This window comes from Caretta caretta, chromosome 10, assembly GCF_965140235.1.
Source record: "Caretta caretta isolate rCarCar2 chromosome 10, rCarCar1.hap1, whole genome shotgun sequence".
Lineage (NCBI taxonomy): Eukaryota > Metazoa > Chordata > Testudines > Cheloniidae > Caretta > Caretta caretta.
The window spans coordinates 34,337,599-34,343,724 of record NC_134215.1 but is presented as its reverse complement, the minus strand read 5'-3'; positions in this window follow the sequence as shown (position 1 = coordinate 34,343,724).

Sequence of the window (6,126 nt, the reverse complement as noted above, 5' to 3'; positions counted from 1 at the left end):
ACTGCGCATGCGTTAGCCTTCCCTCGGTGGTTCCCTGCTGGGTCAGCTGGCACAGCTCAGCTAAGCTCCCTGGCTGGAGGGGTGTTCGGGGCAGTCTGCAGCCCGCTGGGTCCGTCCCTTCTCAGGCCCCGGCCCCTGCAGTGCGGGACCAGCTGCTCAGCCAGGACACATGGCTGGGGAGCCCTGACTAACCAACCATACCAACTGGAGGAAATATTTCCAGTGAAACCAAAAATGTACATAGATGATTGCAGAGTTCAGCCGATGTTCTGGATGCATGTCAAACCAAGGATATAGGCCAATTAAAAACTGGATTTATGACCCAGGGTTCTTTACTAATGGACAGCAGCATGGTCTAGAGTTTATAGCAAGGTATTCGGAGTTGGTTCACGATTCATGGATTCTCTTCCCAGCTTTGCTACTGGCTCAGTATGTGGCTTTCAGCAAGTCAATCATAGCCAGGTTTTCAAAAATGGCCCCTAATTTTCATTTCTCCCATTTTTGGGTGCCTAGCTTTGAACAGCAAGGACAGATTTTCATGTGTACTGAGCATCAGTAGCTCCCATTAACTTAAGAGGGATTTATAGGTACTCAGCACCTCCTGAGATTCATACCATAGACATCTCAAGCTGCACATCCTAAAATAGAGGCCTGCCTCTCTTGAAAATGTGAGCCTTAACTTTTCTTCCTCAGTTTACCAACATGTCAAATAGTTCGAAAAATATTTCCCTACCTCAGAGGATTGTTTGGAATGAATAAATGGAATTAACGAATTGAATGTTATGTCTTTTGACTTTGTTGGACGCAAAGCGCTATAGAATTACAAAATATTACTGGTTTCAGAGTAACAGCCGTGTTAGTCTGTATTTTCAAAAAGAAAAGGAGTACTTGTGGCACCTTAGAGACTAACCAATTTATTTGAGCATGAGCTTTCGTGAGCTACAGCTCACTTCATCGGATGCATACCGTGGAAACTGCAGCAGACTTTATATATACACAGAGAATATGAAACAATACCTCCTCCCACCCCACTGTCCTGCTGGTAATAGCTTATCTAAAGTGATCATCAGGTGGGCCATTTCCAGCACAGATCCAGGTTTTCTCACCCTCCATCCCCCCACACAAATTCACTCTCCAGCTGGTGATAGCCCATTCAAAGTGACAACTCTTTACACAATGTGCATGATAATGAAGTTGGGCTATTTCCTGCACAAATCCAGGATTTGTGCAGGAAATAGCCCAACTTCATTATCATGCACATTGTGTAAAGAGTTGTCACTTTGCCACCCACACAAATTCACTCTCCTGCTGGTGATAGCCCATCCAAAGTGATAACTCTTTACACAATGTGCATGATAATGAAGTTGGGCTATTGCACAAATTTTTTGTGCAGGAAATAGCCCAACTTCATTATCATGCACATTGTGTAAAGAGTTGTCACTTTGGATGGGCTATCACCAGCAGGAGAGTGAATTTGTGTGGGGGGGTGGAGGGTGAGAAAACCTGGATCTGTGCTGGAAATGGCCCACCTGATGATCACTTTAGATAAGCTATTACCAGCAGGACAGTGGGGTGGGAGGAGGTATTGTTTCATATTCTCTGTGTATATATAAAGTCTGCTGCAGTTTCCACGGTATGCATCCGATGAAGTGAGCTGTAGCTCACGAAAGCTCATGCTCAAATAAATTGGTTAGTCTCTAAGGTGCCACAAGTACTCCTTTTCTTTTTGAAAATATTACTGATAGCACTGAGCATGCCACATTAGTATTAAGAAAGATCAGTGTAAGTTTTCATTGGAAGTATCTCCTTGAGTTGGTTTGCCTGAAATAGATTTTTTATAGGGCTGTCAAGCGATTAAAAAAATTAATTGCGATTACATACACAATTAATTGCACTGTTAAACAATTATAGAACACCATTTCTTTAAATATTTTTGGATGTTTATATTTTCAAATATATTGATTTCAATTACAACACAAAATACAAAGTGTACAATGCTCACTTTATATTTAGTTTGGATTACAAGTAGGGCTGTCGATTAATCGCAGTTAATTTTTTTTAGTTAATCACGTGAGTTAATTGCAATTTTTAAAATGTATCGCAATTAATCACAGTTTTAAGTGCACTGTTAAACAATAGAATACCAATTGTACCAATTCTACATTTTCATATATATTGTATTCTGTGTTGTAATTGAAATCAAAGTGTATATTATTTTTTATTATAAATTTTTGCACTGTAAAAATGATAAAATAGAAAAAAAAGAAAGATCTTGGAGACATTGTGGATAGTTTTCTGAAAACATCCACTCAATGTGCAGTGGCAGTCGAAAAAGCGAACAGAATGCTGGGAATAATTAAGAAAGGGATAGATAATAGGACAGAAAATATCATGTTGCCTCTGTATAAATCCATAGTACGCTCAAATTTTGAATACTGTGTGCAGATGTGGTCACCCCATCTCAAAAAAGATATATTGGAATTGGAAAAGGTTCAGAAAAGGTCAACAAAATTATTAGGGGTAGGGAACGGCTTCCTTGTGAGGAGAAATTAATAAGACTGGGACTTTTCAGCTTGGAACAGAGACGGCTAAAGGGAGATATGATTGAGGTCTATAAAATCATGACTGATATAGAGAAAGTAGATAAGGAAGTGTTGTTTACTACTTCTCATAGCACAAGAACTAGGGATCACCAAATGAAATTAATAGGCAGGAGGTTTAAAACAAATAAAAGGAAGTATTTCTTCAAACAACGCACAGTCAACCTGTGGAACTCCTTGCCACAGGATGTTGTGAAGGCCAAGACCATAACAGTGTTCAAAAAAGAACTAGATAAATTCATGGAGGGTAGGTCCATCAATGGCTATTTGCCAGGATGGGTAGGAATGGTGTCCCTAGCCTCTGTTTGCCAGAAGCTGTGAAAGAACAACAGGGGGTGGATGACTTGATGATTACCTGTTCTGTGCATTCCCTCTGGGGCACCGGGCACTGTCCGCTGTTGGAAGACAGGATACCGGGCTAGATGGACCCTTGGTCTGACCCAGTAGGGCCATTCTTATGTTTTTATCTTCTTAAAAGAAATAAGAAAAGGAGTACTTGTGGCACCTTAGAGACTAACCAATTTATTTGAGCATAAGCTTTCGTGAGCTACAGCTCACTTCATCGGATGCATACTGTGGAAAGTGTAGAAGATCTTTTTATATACACACAAAGCATGAAAAAATACCTCCTCCCACCCCACTCTCCTGCTGGTAATAGCTTATCTAAAGTGACCACTCTCCTTACAATGTGAATGATAATCAAGGTGGGCCATTTCCAGCACAAATCCAGGGTTTAACAAGAACGTCGGGGGGGGGGGGTAGGAAAAAACAAGGGGAAATAGGTTACCTTGCATAATGACTTAGCCATTCCCAGTCTCTATTCAAGCCTAAGTTAATTTTATCCAATTTGCAAATGAATTCCAATTCAACAGTTTCTCACTGGAGTTTGGATTTGAAGTTTTTTTGTTGTAATATAGCAACTCTCATGTCTGTAATCGCATGACCAGAGAGATTGAAGTGTTCTCCAACTGGTTTATGAATGTTATAATTCTTGACATCTGATTTGTGTCCATTTATTCTTTTACGTAGAGACTGTCCAGTTTGCCCAATGTACATGGCAGAGGGGCATTGCTGGCACATGATGGCATATATCACATTGGTGGATGTGCAGGTGAACGAGCCTCTGATAGTGTGGCTGATGTTATTAGGCCCTGTGATGGTGTCCCCTGAATAGATATGTGGGCACAGTTGGCAACGGGCTTTGTTGCAAGGATAGGTTCCTGGGTTAGTGGTTCTGTAGTGTGGTATGTGGTTGCTGGTGAGTATTTGCTTCAGGTTGGGGGGCTGTCTGTAGGCAAGGACTGGCCTGTCTCCCAAGATTTGTGAGAGTGTTGGGTCATCCTTCAGGATAGGTTGTAGATCCTTAATAATGCGTTGGAGGGGTTTTAGTTGGGGGCTGAAGGTGACGGCTAGTGGCGTTCTGTTATTTTCTTTGTTAGGCCTGTCCTGTAGTAGGTGACTTCTGGGAACTCTTCTGGCTCTATCAATCTGTTTCTTCACTTCCGCAGGTGGGTATTGTAGTTGTAAGAATGCTTGATAGAGATCTTGTAGGTGTTTGTCTCTGTCTGGAGCAAATGCGGTTGTATCGCAGAGCTTGGCTGTAGACGATGGATCGTGTGGTGTGGTCAGGGTGAAAGCTGGAGGCATGTAGGTAGGAATAGCGGTCAGTAGGTTTCCGGTATAGGGTGATGTTTATGTGACCATCGTTTATTAGCACTGTAGTGTCCAGGAAGTGGATCTCTTGTGTGGACTGGACCAGGCTGAGGTTGATGGTGGGATGGAAATTGTTGAAATCATGGTGGAATTCCTCAAGGGCTTCTTTTCCATGGGTCCAGATGATGAAGATGTCATCAATATAGCGCAAGTAGAGTAGGGGCGTTAGGGGACGAGAGCTGAGGAAGCGTTGTTCTAAGTCAGCCATGCAGGTACCCATAGCAGTGCCGCTGATCTGAAGGTATACATTGTCCCCAAATGTAAAATAGTTATGGGTAAGTCACAAAGTTCAGCCACCAGGTTAGCCGTGACATTATCGGGGATAGTGTTCTTGACGGCTTGTAGTCCATCTTTGTGTGGAATGTTGGTGTAGAAGGCTTCTACATCCATAGTGGCCAGGATGGTGTTATCAGGAAGATCACCGATGGATTGTAGTTTCCTCAGGAAGTCAGTGGTGTCTCGAAGGTAGCTGGGAGTGCTGGTAGCGTAGGGTCTGAGGAGGGAGTCATAGCCAGACAATCCTGCTGTCAGGGTGCCAATGCCTGAGATGATGGGGTGCCCAGGATTTCCAGGTTTATGGATCTTGGGTAGTAGATAGAATGTCCCAGGTCAGGGTTCCAGGGGTGCGTCTGTGCGGATTTGATCTTGTGCTTTTTCAGGGAGTTTCTTGAGCAAATGGTGTAGTTTCTTTTGGTAACTCTCAGTGGGATCAGAGGGTAATGGCTTGTAGAAAGTGGTGTTGGAGAGCTGCCGAGCAGCCTCTTGTTCATATTCCGACCTATTCATGATGACAACAGCACCTCCTTTGTCAGCCTTTTTGATTATGATGTCAGAGTTGTTTCTGAGGCTGTGGATGGCATTGTGTTCCACATGGCTGAGGTTGTGGGGCAAGTGATGCTGCTTTTCCACAATTTCAGCCCATGCACATCGGCGGAAGCACTCTATGTAGAAGTCCAGTCTGCTGTTTCGACCTTCAGGAGGAGTCCACCTAGAATCCTTCTTTTTGTAGTGTTGGTAGGGAGGTCTCTGTGGATTAGTATGTTGTTCAGAGGTATGTTGGAAATATTCCTTGAGTCGGAGACGTCGAAAATAGGATTCTAGGTCACCACAGAACTGTATCATGTTCATGGGGGTAGAGGGGCAGAAGGAGAGGCCCCGAGATAGGACAGCTGCTTCTGCTGGGCTGAGAGTATAGTTGGATAGGTTAACAATATTGCTGGGTGGGTTGAGGGAACCATTGCTGTGGCCCCTTGTGGCATGTAGTAGTTTAGAAAGTTTAGTGTCCTTTTTCTTTTGTAGAGAAGCAAAGTGTATGTTGTAAATGGCTTGTCTAGTTTTACTAAAGTCCAGCCACGAGGAAGTTTGTGTGGAAGGTTGTTTTTTTATGAGAGTATCCATTTTTGAGAGCTCACTCTTAATCTTTCCCTGTTTGCTGTAGAGGATGTTGATCAGGTGATTCCGCAGTTTCTTTGAGAGCATGTGGCACAAGCTGTCAGCATAGTCTGTGTGGTATGTAGATTGTAATGGATTTTTTACCTTCAGTCCTTTTGGTACGATGTCCATCTGTTTGCATTTGGAAAGGAAGATGATGTCTGTCTGTATCTGTACAAGTTTTTTCATGCAGTTGATAGATTTCCACTCCATACGGCTAAATGCAGTGCCTTGCATAATGACAGGTTTCAGAGTAACAGCCGTGTTAGTCTGTATTCGCAAACAGAAAAGGAGTACTTGTGGCACCTTAGAGACAAACCAATTTATTTGAGCATAAGCTTTCGTGAGCTACAGTTCACTTCATCGGATGCATACTGTGGAA